The sequence below is a fragment of the Microtus pennsylvanicus genome, chromosome 19, assembly GCF_037038515.1.
Source record: "Microtus pennsylvanicus isolate mMicPen1 chromosome 19, mMicPen1.hap1, whole genome shotgun sequence".
Lineage (NCBI taxonomy): Eukaryota > Metazoa > Chordata > Mammalia > Rodentia > Cricetidae > Microtus > Microtus pennsylvanicus.
The window spans coordinates 36788105-36803497 of NC_134597.1; the positions used below are offsets into that span (position 1 = coordinate 36788105).

The window sequence follows — 15393 nt, forward strand, 5'->3', positions numbered from 1 at the left end:
TGGTCTCTTTCCTTCCCACAGAGGTTTTACTCTGTCTCCTAAAACCTCTCTGGCTCAATGCAATACCCTGCACAGGGCAGCTGGTATCCTAAAGGTGCTTGAACTGAACTGAACACACCATGGCCTAAATGCCTTTCAAACAACCAGGCCAGGCCATATTTTTAAAAGCCAACACTTTTTAATCCTATGAGGATATAAAAGTCCCATGAGGCACTGAGTTTATTCAGCATTTTTCATACTGGGATCAGTACTAAAATCTTGCCCTGAAATACAGAATGAAGAAGATTTGATTTAAAATGCCCCTTTGGATCTATATACTTCAAAAGGATGTGCATCTCCATCTGTGCCTCCTTTTGCAGCAAATAACTGAAATAATTCATATGAAGGGAAACAAAAAGGAAAAACATCCCTTGTGGGTTAATCCTAAATTTTCACTCTCTAACTTATGTAGCATATATCTCAAGGAAATGTTCTAAATGTATAAAATGTATCATGTACACCAAAATACAGAGATGAACAAAGAGCACAACTCACTTGTACCCTACTCCTACCTTTGCCAAGTGTCACTATTCAACTTCAAATTGCTATAATCCTAAAAAAAACCTTCTATTCTCTAAATTGCCACCCCCATACCCAACAGACACCTATGCCCTAATCAGCATATCCACTGTTCTAGATTTTAGATTCACTCTCTCAGCTTGTGGATAGCTGTTTGGTTTTGTTTTTTATGGCATGTGCTTTTAACCATGAGCAATATGTAATATTTTGTAAATATGGAAATTTTTAAGCAATATGCTCAAATATTTTCTTTTATCATTGACTATTATGATGCAAGAGATTTCAACTTCAAATATAGATTCATCTGACTCATAAAGATTTAATGAATTCATCAAAAGATTTATATTTTAATAATTCTGCAATTAACATCCCTATGCATGATTATACACATATGGAATGTCTTCTTTCTGGATGTCAAATACATAAATGAATAGTCACCAGGTCCTAGAATGGGCACATTACTAATTTTACTACATCATACCAGATCATTTCTCATAATGACTATACTAATCTACACCAAGTGAAATTTTATTAGATAGTAAAAAACTGAACCAGACTCATGACTTCTGTTTGTACTTAAAAGGAATGAATAGGGCATGCTTATAAATTAGATCCTAATTACTATGGAATATGCCCCTCAGTGTAATAGGACATGTGAATGGGTTGACAGTCAAATGCTCTGCATTAAAGTCTTGGATGGTAAGTGAACCTTGGATAGAGATTGGCACCCTCTCAATTTCCTTCATTCGAAGTCCCCAACAATAAACTTTTGGCAAATTATTTCTTCAAAGCCTGTGACTTACTCAGTCTTGACTTGATGGAAATGTGCAGAATATTCTGGCCTAAGGGTCCTGATTGTAGCTAATGAATCTCAGTTCTCTTTACAAAAGGCATTAATATTATTCATGACTTGCACCAAGCATCTTAATAACTCTCCTTGTATACTATCTGCATTTATTCATTCATACATTCATTGGTACACATTGAAAGTAAATTAAACACGACAAGGAGTTAAGTACCACAAAACCCAAGCACAGTTCCAACGTTCAGGAGTATACAGTTTCCAACTAAGCTGTATAACACAAAGAACGCCAGTCAAGTGTTATGCTGATTATCTGAGAAGCAGCTGTGTCATCTTCAAGTGTCAAGTACACACTAGATTAGTAGAAAATAAAAAGTACACTAAACTAGACCACTAACAAATTTTTACATTGGTTATATTTTGAAATGACTATATTCTGATGCTTATTCAAGGAGATATAAATTATTTTTTCCTGTTTCCTTTTTCTACTAAGGCCACAAGTTTTAAACTTACAAGTGTGGCTCACCTTATTTTAAGCAAGTATACCCAATAAGAGGCAAGCATAACTAAGCAAGATGATTCCCAAGATGGGTAGATACAAAACTGTACAGAAACAAGTCAGCATCAGGAGGAGACACCGCAAACTTGCAGGTTACCTGAGCATCATGTAAAGTTGGGAGATCTTACTCACCCTTACCACACACGTACAAAAGCAGTTAACTACGGATGATGATTATGCCAGCTTGGTTCAATATAGCATATTCATACTATCTAATCACATCCCATAACAGCAGGTTGAATGTCTTGAATATACAGAATAAAACACATGCAATGCAAATGAATAAATCAAAGCAATTAAGTTGAATGTGTGCATCTCAGCAGAAACCACTGTAACAGTAGGGCTTTACTATACCTTACACGTATGAGGTAGCTAGGTGAGAGAGGGCAGGAAATGAAACAATCCCAAGCACAACCAAGGAGTCAGAGACAGCAAAAATGAACAAAAGTAGGAAGAACTGCTCACAGCAACCCTGGTAATCATAGGATCATGGCAATATGTATATTTCTTTACTTTAGATATTAAAATAATGTACAGAATATACAGGAAATAATATTTTATCCATTATTTTGCTTTATATAATCATCAAAACTACTATCAGAATTGCCAAAACTAAGTGATAAGCATCTTACAAACACTCACTAGAGACATAAGTCACCATAATCCCAAGAGGTCAAACAGATATTTTAGTATCTGAGCTTCTTGATTCAATCCTTTACAGAATAGGTACCTTTTATTTCAGTAACCTTTAAAAAGGTATATAGGCAATATAGCTATATTTTCTCTGGAGTTCTTACATTGTGTAATCAAGCATGGCCTGGAACTATGTAGGCCAGGTTTACCTTAAATGCATAGTGATTTCCCTGCTTTGGTTTCCTGAGTGCTAGGTATGAAGTTGTGAGCAACAATGACTGGCTCCTCTTTTGAGGTTTTGCTTCATACTTTTTCAGTTGTGGAATTAAATGGATACAAGAATAAAAGTTCAATCAAGAGCTGGCAAATGATCCTTTAAATGATGCATATACAAGAATGCCTTAGAGTTCTCATTCTCCTCCTGTCTCAAGCACCAAGCATCTCTGAAAGCTACTTTTCATGAATATACATAAAATTAAGAAAAAACAGTCAATGGAATAGTAAAAAGAGCAAGAGGATTTGCTGTGGATGAAAGATTTTAATAAGACTTAAAAAGCAGAATTAACTTCAGCAGCTGGAAGTTATATTGGGCTCACACTAAAGGAACGTTGCTGCTGCTGTTTGCAAACGTGATGGATGAGAGCAGCTTGCAATAGTGATGGATACAAATAAATATTTCATCACAAAAATGTGTTCTATTGTTGTATTTGTAAATTTCAAACAATTATAAGGGCTACACAGCAGCGCAGGCTGTTAATCATTTTCATCCGCATGTAGTCATTTTGTTCTCCTTCTCTCCTTCTGTGAAACTACTCCATTCACTGGGCTTCAGGGAATTGAAAACTGCTTTTCTGATGATAAAATAAAAACAGCCACCTTCTTTCCAACTAACAGAATTATGTACATCTTTTTAATTGCATTTGATCCTTAGAACTTGAAACGTTACAATAATCTGCTAACACTGAGTGATTCAATAATAAAATCCAGAAGGAAGAGCAGAGAGGGAAATACACCCTTTTAAAGATGCATTCCAGCTTGTTTCAATAATTCATTAAATATATGACCTCATAAGTGCACAAAGAATATAGCCCAAAGAAATGAACAGAGATGGAAATATTGATACTATAATATTTTTTAATAAACACACTAACAAGGTGTGCCCTCCAAACAAACAAAACTCCTCATAGTACAGCAGTGTCCTATGTTTTTATCATCAACCCATCAGGAACTAGAGTCTAGACTGTGAGGTTCAATTCTCAGTAAAACCACAGCAGGAAGAATAATCAAGAGGCAGTTAAAGAAAAGGATGGAGAGGGCGGAGAAGTCAGATTCTAAGTCTACTCAGCAGGAATCTTCTGATATCTGGGCACATAGACCGAAGGATATGAAAAGAGCAAAATCTTCTGTGAAGACACAAAAAGATGTCTCTTGTCTTTTTCCTATCCCAAACAAACGAATGGAAAATAAAAACAAACAAACAAAATAAACCCCCAAAAACTACAAAAACAAAAACAAGAAAGAGAAATTTGACCTCAGATAAAACTTGGACAAAATTTCTTGGCAGTCACATTCTGATGTAGGATTTCCCTCTGTATGCTTGAATACAATTGGTTAATTAATAAAGAAACTGATTTGGGCCTATAACAGAGCTATAGGGGAACAGGGCTAGGTGGGGAAAACTAAGCTGGGGAAAAAGGAGGCAGAGTCAGAGAGAAGCCATGGAGGCGTGGAGACAAACACTGGGAACTTTACCCGGTAAGCCACAGCCACATGGCAATATACAGATTAATAGAAATGGGTTAAATTAATATAAGAGTTAGCCAATGAAAAGCTAGAGCTAATGGGCCAAGCAGTGATTTAATTAATGCAGCTTTTGTGTAAGTGCTGCCATTTCTATTACCCTATTCTATTACCTGCCCAGGGACAGGAACTCATTGAGAACATAGAGGTCAATGGAAAAATGAATACAAGGACCTAGAGCAGACAAGGAGAGAGAGAGAGAGAGAAATGAAGGAAGAAAGCATGCGGGATGGGGTGGGGTGCGTGACAGGAAAAAAAAGCTTAAAAAGGGGAGAAGAAACAAGAAAAATACTGCCTCCAAGTCAATGACATTCATGAATGGAAATGTCACTAAAACCCACAGGACTTCAAGAAAACCTAAAACCACTCACATACGAGACCTCTTGAAAGAAATGTGGAAAGCTAAGAAAATGAATCACAAGGTTAAAGTGAGAAAAATTAGATCAAAACAAGAAATTACTTTATCACTAAAGGTTCACTAAAGGGCAAGGAAGATAAAAATGAAGAGAACTAATTACAAATGAAAACTAAGAACTAATTACAAATGATTAAAAACATGAAGCAAAATTGCCGTGCTGCTGGGGATAAATCCAGAGCCTCGTTTACAGTGCTCAAGCACTATGACACAACCTAGGTGCCTAAAAGTTTAATTACACTTGTACACCCTCTCTGCAAGAGGACTACAGAGGTAATGAAAAGCAAGCTTTCCCGCACAAGCAGAAGCGTTAAACATGCAGACATCAGTGAACACTGGAACACACTGCTCAAGAGTGGAAAGACACTGAGAAAGAAGCATTCTAAAGCATTCCTCTGGTGGAAAAAATATCACACTGTCCTTAGAATTCTATAGAGAAACATTATACTTGAACGAAGATGAAACTTAAGGCTACTATGATCAATGTAGTAAACTAGATGCAGAAACTAAATGACTGAACCAGTGAAAAGAATGTCCCAGGCTACTAGAAATAGGAATGGTGGAGAAGGGGATAAGGCAGAAATTGAGTACCAAAGCAAAGAGACAAGAAATTAGTTTGAGTTTCCTATAGTCTAGGGAGGGCAACTTTTGGCACAACAAGTGAAATATAATACAAAACAACAGAACAAGCTTTAATATCCAAAGACATAAAAATAGTCTAAAATATGGAAGATCATATTGCCTTGAGTTGATCAATACACACTGAAAACATGTCCTGAAGTATCATATACCTAATACAGATATATAGATATTGCTACCTCCTAATAAATAAACTACACAATAAGTATTTAAGCATCCCTTAGTAGGGGGCTGGAGATAGCTCAGAGGTTAAGATTATTTGCTGCTTTTGCAGAGAACTTAATTTCTAAAACTCACATTACAATGACCGGTAGCTTCTTATTTCCAAGGTCTCCTTCCCTCCCTCCCTCCCTCCCTCCCTCCCTCCTTCTCTCCCTCTCTCTCTCTCATGCACACACACATGCAAGCACACACACACACTCACAGATATACACACACAGACCCACATAGATGATAGACAGAGGAACGGATGGACGGATAGATAGATAGATAGATAGATAGATAGATAGATAGATAGATAGATAGATGATAGATAGATAGATGATAGATAAAAGAAAAGAAAAAAAGGACTTTTGGGAAACTAGGAACATAGCTTAGTGAAAGAATGCCTATTTAGTATGCATGAGGCTTCAAGTTTTGGCCCAATGCATAGTCACAGACACAAAAGTCTCTTAAGATCTTAGGAAACAAAAATGTAACCAAACTGCTCTTCAGCTGAAAAGAAAAAGTATATTAAAGCTCATAAAATTTCATTCCCATAGTTTCTTAAAAACACTACCAGAAAACAAAAACAAATCTCCATAGAAAAAAAATGATACATGTCTCATTCTTTACCTTTTATTCTACAGACTTTCTCCCCCCCCCCCCACGTGCTCATAGCCACAGCACTCTGTAGTCTACACACTCATTTCTCCACAGGTTCTCCTCACTCACTCAGCACCACGCTCCTCTTGTCCCTGTCTCCACACCGTATCCCTGAGCCTCTTCTGTCCCTCTTCTGGATTTGGCTTCTTTTCTCTAAGTATCACATGTGATACATGTATGTAAACCTAGCAATTTCAACAGGCTGAAAATGGGCAAAACATAGGCCAACTGTAGAAAAAGAAAAAGAGGCGTTACATTAATAAGGAAAGAATCATTTCCCATTTCTTTAATCCAACAACATGGTACAGAAATAATAAAAAAGAATGAGCTAGGATTAAATAAAGTAGAGCAAATACGTTAATCTGGAAACAGTGGTTCTATATGTACATCAAAACTGTAAAAACCAAGCATGCATGTAAACTACAGAGAAACATCGTGAAAACCGGATATGATACACAAGCCAGATATTAATCCATAATAAAGCAAAAAACATGAATTGATGCTAAAATAAAAATACTGAAAACCCCTGAGTGTTGGATTTTATTTTTCTTACAACTTTAGGTCTAACAGGAAAGAAACATAGATGGGAGAGATTTTACTTGACTGAACTAATTATTTGGAAGAAAAATGTAAATTCTTTTCAGAGTCATGGGGATACAAAAACAAGTCATTTAAAAGATACAATCCCAAAAAACAAAAAAATGGAACACCTGAATTATAAAAATTGTCACCATAGTGACCCCAATTCATCATCCAGGTCTAACAAGGGCATCCATGTATGTGCTCAAAATGATTTCACCATGTAACACATACACATAACAAGAGAATTAAGAGAACTAGAGAAACAGTAGGGTGTATGGGTACCAGAGCCTCCTATATTCATGGCCCACCAAAATACAGAAATCAGAGAAAACCCTGAAAAGCTTGTTGGATACAAAGATTCACTAAGAACACTAAGCGTACATACCAGAACATAGGTACAGGTTCTAGAACATGAATCATAAAGCAAATAATCTTGGGTGAAAGACATATGACTTCAACACATGAATAGGACACTATGAACATGCAACAGTCAAGCAGCAGCATCAACCATCACTGGACAAGGTATGTAAGTGGAGAAAGCAATAACACTCAACTTTACCCACACACAGGAACTGAGTCGGGGTTATCAAAATATAAATAAGAAAATTAAATGCAACATTCTAAAACAAGGCTTGGAAGAAATTCTTTCTAATTGATAAAAATATTTTAAGAAATTTCAATTTTGTGCTCTCTTCAGCAGCACAAATACTAAAATTGAAACAATAGAGATTAGTATTGCCCCTGCTCAAAGATGACACACAAATTCGTGAAGCATTCCATATTTTTATAGCTGGAAAAGCCTTTGACAAAATACAACACTCCTTCATGATAAAGGGTCTTAGAGAGAGCAGGGATGCAAGGAAAATACCTAAAAATAATAAAGGCAATATACAACAAGCCAACAGCAAACATCAATCTAAATGGAAAGAAACTCTAAACAATCCTACTGAAATCAGGAACAAGAAAAGGTTATCTACTCTCTGCATATCTATTCAATATAGTAATTGAGGTTCTAGTTAGAGCAATAAGAAAACAGGAGATCAAGAGGATACATGTCAGAAAAGAAGTCAAACTTTCACTATTTACTGATGACATGATAGTTTACATAAGTGACCCCAAAAATTCTACCAAGGAACCTCTAGGACTCATAAACACCTTCAGGAATGCAGCATATTTTAATACAATATTAACTCAAAAAATCAGTAGCCCTCCTTTATACAAATGATAAATGGGCTAAGAAAGAAAACAGAGAATCATCACCCTTCACAATAGCCACAAATAACATAAAATATCTTGGAATATCTTTAATCAAACAAGTGGAAGACCTGAATGACAAGGACTTTCAAGTCTTTGAAAAAAAAATGAAGATGACACCAGAAATTGGAAATGTCTCCTATGCCCTTGGGTAGGCAGAATTAACATAGTAAAAATGGCAGTCTTAACCAAAATCAATCTACAGATTCAATGCAATGCCCAGCAAAATTCTTCACAGAACTTGAAGGAACAATACTCAACTTCATACAGAAAAGCAAAAAACAGAGGATATAAAAAACAACCCTATACAATAAAAGAATTTCTGTAGACATCACAATCCCCGACTTCAAACTCTACTACAGAGCTACTGCACTGAAAACAGCCTGGTATTGGCATAAAAACAGACAGGAGAACCAATAGAAACAAATCAAAGACTCAGATATCAATCCACACACCTACAAACACCTGATTTTTGATAAAGAAGCAAAAAATATAAAATGGAAAAAAAGAAAGCATATTCAACAAATGGTGCTGGAATAACTGAATATCAACATGTAGAAGAACGAAAGTAGGCCCAAATCTATCACCATGCACAAAATTCAAGTCCAAATGGATCAAAGTTCTCAACACTGAACCTCATAGAAGAGAAAGTAGGAAGTACATTTATTTGACTGCATTGGCACAGAAGACCACTTCCTAAATAAAAACCCAGTAGCAACAACACTGAGAGCAATAATTAATAAATGGGACCTCCTGAAACTCAGAAGCTTCTGTAAAGCAAAGGACACAGTTAACAAAACAAAACGACAGCCTACAGAATGGAAAAAGATCTTCACCAACCCCACATCAGACAGAGTACTGATCTCCAAAATATACAAAGAATTCAAGATATTGGTCATCAAAGAACAAATAATCCAATAAAAAAATGGGGTATAGAACTACACACAGAACTCTCAACAGACGAATCTGAAATAGCTGAAAGACACTTAGGAAATGCTTAACATCCTTACTCATCAGATAAATGCAAATCAAAACAACTCAGAGATTCCACCTTATACCTGTAAGAATGGCTAAGATCAAAATCACTGATGACAACTCATGCTGGAGAGGATTGGGATAAAGGAAACACTCCTGCATTGCTGGTCAGAGTGCAAGCTGGTACAGCCGCTTTGGAAATCAGGGTGGCGATTTCTCAGAAAATTAGGAAACAGCCAACCTCAAGACTTAGCAATACCACTTTTGGGTATATATCCAAAGGATGCTCATTCATACCAAAAGGATATGTGTTCAACTATATTCATAGCAGCATCATTATTTGTCATAGCCAGAACCTGGAAACAGTTTAAGTGCCTCTCAGCCAAAGAATGAATAAAGAACATGTGGTACATTTACACAATGGAGTACTACACAGAAGAAAAAAATAATGACATCTTGAAGTTTGCAGGCAAATGAAAGGATCTAGAAAACATATTCAGTAGTGTAAACCAAACCCAGATAGACAAATAAAATATGTACTTCATAAGAAGCTTCTAGACATAAAGCAAAGAAAAACCAGCCTACAAATCACAACCCCAGAGAACCTAGACAACAAAGAGAACCCTAAGAGAGACATACATGGATCTAATAATCTATGTGGGAAGAATGAAAAGACAAGATCTCCTGAGTAAATTGGGATCATGTGGATCATGGGAGAGGGTAGAACGTAATGGGTGAGGGAGCTAGGAGAGCAGAGAAAAATATATAGCTCAATAAAAACAACAAAGAAATAAAAAAATGGAAGAAAAAAATTATATTTAAAAAAGAAACAATGCTGCTTATGTACTAAGCAAGAAAACTTGGCCTTGCGTTCTCCAGCATTTTATTTATTTATTTTTTTAATATTTTTATTATGTATACAATATTCTGTCTGTGTGTATTCCCGCAGGTCAGAAGAGGGCACCAGACCTCATTACAGATGGTTGTGAACCACCATATGGTTGCTGGGAATTGAATTCTGGACGTTTGGAAGAGCAGGCAATGCTCTTAGCCTCTGAGCCATCTCTCCAGCCCCTAGCATTTTAAATGACAAAGGTTCTAATGGTATTACTGGGCTATGGTTAGCATATAAAAGCTGTACATATTTAAGACTGGCAGCATAATATTTTATATGCATATATATTGTGAAAGCTTCCTATAATGAAGTGAATTACCATATTCATCACTTCACATAAGTAACTGATGTAGGTGGGTCTTCTTTCTATGTGTTGCTTTCATTGGTTAATTAATAAAGAACCTGCTTGGCCTGATAGGTCAGAACATAGGTGGGTGGAGTAGACAGAACAGAATGCTGGGAGAAAGAAAGCAGAGTCAGGCAGAAGCCATAATTCTACAACCCAAGATGGATGCAGGCTAGGATCTTTCCCACAGATTACTAAATATGGGTTAAAGCAAGATGTGAGAATTAGCCAATAAGAGGCTGAAACTAATGGGCTAGGCAGTGTTTAAATGAATACAGTTTCAGTGTAATTATTCTCGGTAAAGCTAGCCAGAAGCTGGGAGCTGGGCGGCGGAAAGTGGCCCGTAGCTCCTTCTACAAGTAACTACTATTTCCAATAAAAATTATTCAAAAAATAATAATAATAATAAAAATTATTCAAAATTCTCATCGAACATAAGGAGCCAGAAGCAAGAGGAGCCTCTGCACATGAACATTCCCTATACACACGATTCGAGAAGGAACGATCCACCCTATAGAAATGGAGTCACAGAGTGAAATGCCACTGGGAAAAAACTGGTGATGGCCATACCCACCTCTTAAATGGAGTGACTGCTGATGTACTTATACAATTTATAAACACTTATCAATTAGCATACTTAACTGCATCAACTCACCATAAACAAATATTACCTCAAACTTTAAAAACAAAATAAAGCACATACAAATCCCATAGTTCCTATGAATGTGGTTTGGACATTTTTAGCCCACAAACTCTATCAGGTGAGAATAAAGACTATTTATAGTTAAAGATAACTAAATTAGGTTAACTATCATAATTAAAGTCTAAAATTAAAGATTTAAAAACATAAGTTTTCTGGCTTAACTTATTTGTAAACCTGGGACCCATTCCCATCATTACAAGCCACAGTCAGTGTGTTTTGCTCCCTAATTAAACTGTCTGAACTCAAATACAGATTGACTACACCTAAGACACTAACACAAAAGGACTTATTAAAAAAAACTATCAATTTAACACTGATACTATGTATTTTATCCTCTAGAAAACTAGAAGTCTGCAACCAACAGGTTCAAACACTGTCTGAAGAAAATTTACTCCAACTTATATGAAAACATATTTATGGAATATAGCATGAAAAATATTCCAACAGATGTTTCATATTTATCATTAGCAGAACATTTGAGGGAATTAAAAGATGAACATACTTGTACAGTGTGTACAGACAGAGAAATTCCTATTGTATTAATTCTTTGTGGTCATCAAGTAATGCATCCCTTTCCCTAGAAAGTATCCCTCTGTAAAAGGTACAATCAAGGGGACTGTTAGTGCATTTTTTGTGGCAAATGAAAAACAGTTTTTAAAGTGTTGTTGAGTACTAAGAGTAAGCAGAGTAAATTCTGGATTCAATTGCTATATTCATATTCTATTCTGCTTCAGAAAAAATAATCCTGCTTCATGGAAGGTACTATTACATATTTAGTCTTAACTTGTGTAGTTGCAAGATAAGGTTTGTATCTACATAATAATATAGTGTAGAGGGGAGAGAAATGACAGGAAGAGAAGCCATGCTCACTGTATGTCATTTGAGGAGTTTCACGTTTCTGAAAGTTTGGATTCCGGGATCTGTGTAGCTTAGAAGACCTGAAAACCAGAGACCCTTGGAATCAGCTAGAGAGCCCCATGCTTTCTGAAACATTGACCCATAAAATAAGGAGTCTTTTGTTACTAGTATATAGGATTTCTCCTATTTGTGAGATAAATACTAATAAAGTGATTTTAAGAACAAAAAAAGAAAAGAAAAGAAAACTAGAAGTCTTTTACATACTCAACTACATTAATTAAAAAGAAAACAAACAGAACAAAATTTCGCAAAACAATAAACAAAGTCATGGGACTGCAGGCATTCATTCTTAAGAATAAATATTTGATTCACAAATAATTTAGACAATATCCAAGTGACCATATTGTAGGCTATGTCCTTCCAACTGCAGTTCTGTGAGAATACTCAATTGAGACTTTTTCAAGATCCTACAGCATTCTCTCTCTCTCTCTCTCTCTCTCTCTCTCTCTCTCTCTCTCTCTCTCTCACACACACACACACACACACACACACACACACACACACACACAAACACACACAGTGTTCCGTTGCCTTAAGAAAAACATTTGAGATTTGATAATGTCTAGTAATGGGCAGATGTAAAAACCATGTTGCATTATTAGGTGCATAATATTCTTCACTATCCAATTTTAGTCATCAGTATTCAGGCTACCAAGAAAAATGTAAACATTCTTCCGGCAGATAAATAGTGAGCTCTGTTGAAGTGAAGCACGTTTAATGTCTGTCTGGAGATGATGCAGGGTTTTGAATAAGAACCTTGGCTCCTCAGGCCATGAAAAATTTCCTCACCGGGCAAGGGGAACACTGTACAAATACATGTAAAAAAAAATCTCAGAATATGTAATTATAGAATACATTTCACTGCCTATGAAGATTATACAAAGACTTCACAGATCTTTGTATTTCGTATGCCTGAAATTTTGTTCATAAGTCAAAGCAAAGGAGGCCTGGGGATACACATGCATATTCAGAGTGTGTTGTCAAACTCTTAGAAATCTAAGAATGTGGTCCAAAAAAAGTCAATAACAATATCCTAACAATTATTGAAACAGGAAAAAGGAATTATTTCACACATTTTGCCAATGAATTTACTGCAACTAGGACACATATCTTCACAAACAGCTCTGACTTTCACGGTTGCAAAAAGTTGCAAACTTAAAATACTCTGATTTTATTTTATTCACAAAAGCAATTTTCCCTACTTAATATTATGTATAGAGCCTAAACTTTGTTCATCTGATAAATTTTATATTGCAGATTTGATCAACATTTTGTGAAGCTGAAAATATTCAATAGCTTATGCTCTCCAAAGAGTGTCCATAAACGATGCCACTAAGTACCAACAAGATAATTAGGAGGGATGGAAACTGAATCTCAAGATTTACATGGCCACAGTTAGCTGATTGCTACCATTGTTCAAACCGCACAATACCAGGAACGTTATGGGTGCAAGCTGAGAAGCTTTATCATTGCTCATCTTTCTGGAATTCATCTGTGATCCCACTGACCGGATCCTAACTATGACCCACCAGCAATGTGAAACAAACCAACAAATCACCAAGAGAAGCACAGGAATATCAATCACAAAGTCTTTAAAACACACACACACACACACACACACACACACATTCCAAGAGTTATTTTTAGTAACAACCATTTAAGGTTTTAAATTCATTTTCTCCTCTAATGTTAACATCTTTTTACAAGTCATAACGCGTTTTTGAATCATTCCTAATAAAACTAGTTACATCATTTAGCCTTGGAACTGGAACATCAGCCTTGAATTTTTCTTCTCCTTTAAGGTTTTCAGCATACTGTCTCCTCCTTGTAATAACTTAGTTCCTAGTCCCTCAGGGCTCTGCTTCCTACCCAGAACTGCTACGGAGAATCATTTCTGCATCTCCTTCTGTATTCTCACTTTACTTTGCTTTCTTCTATCTGGCTTTCCTCAAAGCTAATTCTTATTTCTCATATCCTCTCTTTCCTCTTGCACTAATGACACATTATCCTGTGGAAAAAAAAATCTAAAGCTTGGTTTCTTTGTTTAACAGCTTTACAAGTTTAATGAACCTTTGAAAACAGGTTTAATAAACATCAGAATTTCCATTTCTCCTGCTTCTGCAGTCCAGCACACACTCATCTGATGAAGAAGCAGGATGAAGACGATGATGGATGAAGCACATAGATGAAGACAAGAGCAATAGCAACAGCCAAGTGTAAGATACTTAGGACCTAGCCCTTTTGGTTCACATTTATAAACAGTGAAAAACCTAACAACTGTTATGCTAAGTAGAATCAAGTACTTATTGTGAGGCGAGGACAAAGGAAAGTGCATTATAATAAAGCCTAGATAGCTGGTCCAATATTATGAATATGCAAAATGTATTATAAGTTATTCAGGAAAGAGAATGGTAGTCACTGGGTAAATTAAAGTGTATAAGTATCCAGCATTTTTATGAAATGTCATTGCACACAAGAAGCTATTTATCCATTTGAGATACATGCATAAAATTCCACAAGAAATTCATAAGATAATTCAAGAAAAGCACAACTTAGAACCCAATTTATAGCATCAACTGTTAGAATGGTTTTTAGGTATCAGAAGACTTAAAGAAGATAGTCAGCAAAGTGTAAAACCAAGGACAGGAAATGCAGGACTCCAATTATTGGTCAAAAGAATAAGACCAGAGTCCTGTCTCTAGCCCTGGGATGAAATGTGACTTTCTGGGAAGCCATCCACTTATCGCTACCTTAGCCTTGGTCCTGAAGCCTGAAACTTTATAGGATTACTATTATCAACAGGACAATCATTATTATTACTATGAAGTTGGGGACTTCATGTAATATTGTTCCCTCTGGTAGGAGACAATCTAAATCATCCGGAAAGGAAAGCTATCTGTTTACACAAACTTTAGAAACAGAATCGAACCTGCCTAAACTGTAGATGGAGCAGCAGTCCCTTTGGCCATTGTTCACGCTCATTCTTTGGGAATGCTGCACTTTACTCTACAATAAACCATACCTATATTTACATTATAGTCTCTGGGTCTTGTCTGAATCCTTTCAGTAGAGATCACAAAAACAGAAAGATTAAGGTGAGGCTAGAGCAATATCTCTGTGATATCAATTATTGCCACTTCTGAAAATACTGAAAAAGGGAGAGATAACTGTTGGCCTGGAGTCATCCAGAAGAATTTATGAAAATAAGCTGGGCTCTGTTGGGAAAAGAGTCAGCCCATTAAAGCAAGATAATAGATTTGCAAACTGAATAAAGTATGTAAGGGAAGGCAGAGATAATGGCCGGAGTGTAGTGAGTAGAGCACTTGTGAAGGGGTATCCAGGAGAGCAGCGAGAACACATAAGGGACAGAAAGTGAGGGGGTGGCAGTCAGCTTGGGTGAGAAACCCGGCGTCAGGAAAATGAATTTAAATATGAAGAAAGTAATACAGT

At 36.2% G+C, this 15393-nt stretch overlaps 1 protein-coding gene and 1 non-coding gene across 4 annotated transcripts in view; one reads left to right on the top strand and one right to left on the bottom strand.

The window, feature by feature from the left end:
• Tpk1 (thiamin pyrophosphokinase 1) overlaps positions 1-15393 on the bottom strand; it is a 361699-nt gene that overhangs the window by 267190 nt on the left and 79116 nt on the right. The window lies entirely within an intron of this gene.
• On the top strand, positions 7537-7638 carry LOC142838533 (U6 spliceosomal RNA). The gene has a single exon (XR_012908587.1). It is a non-coding gene; the product is annotated as a U6 spliceosomal RNA (small nuclear RNA).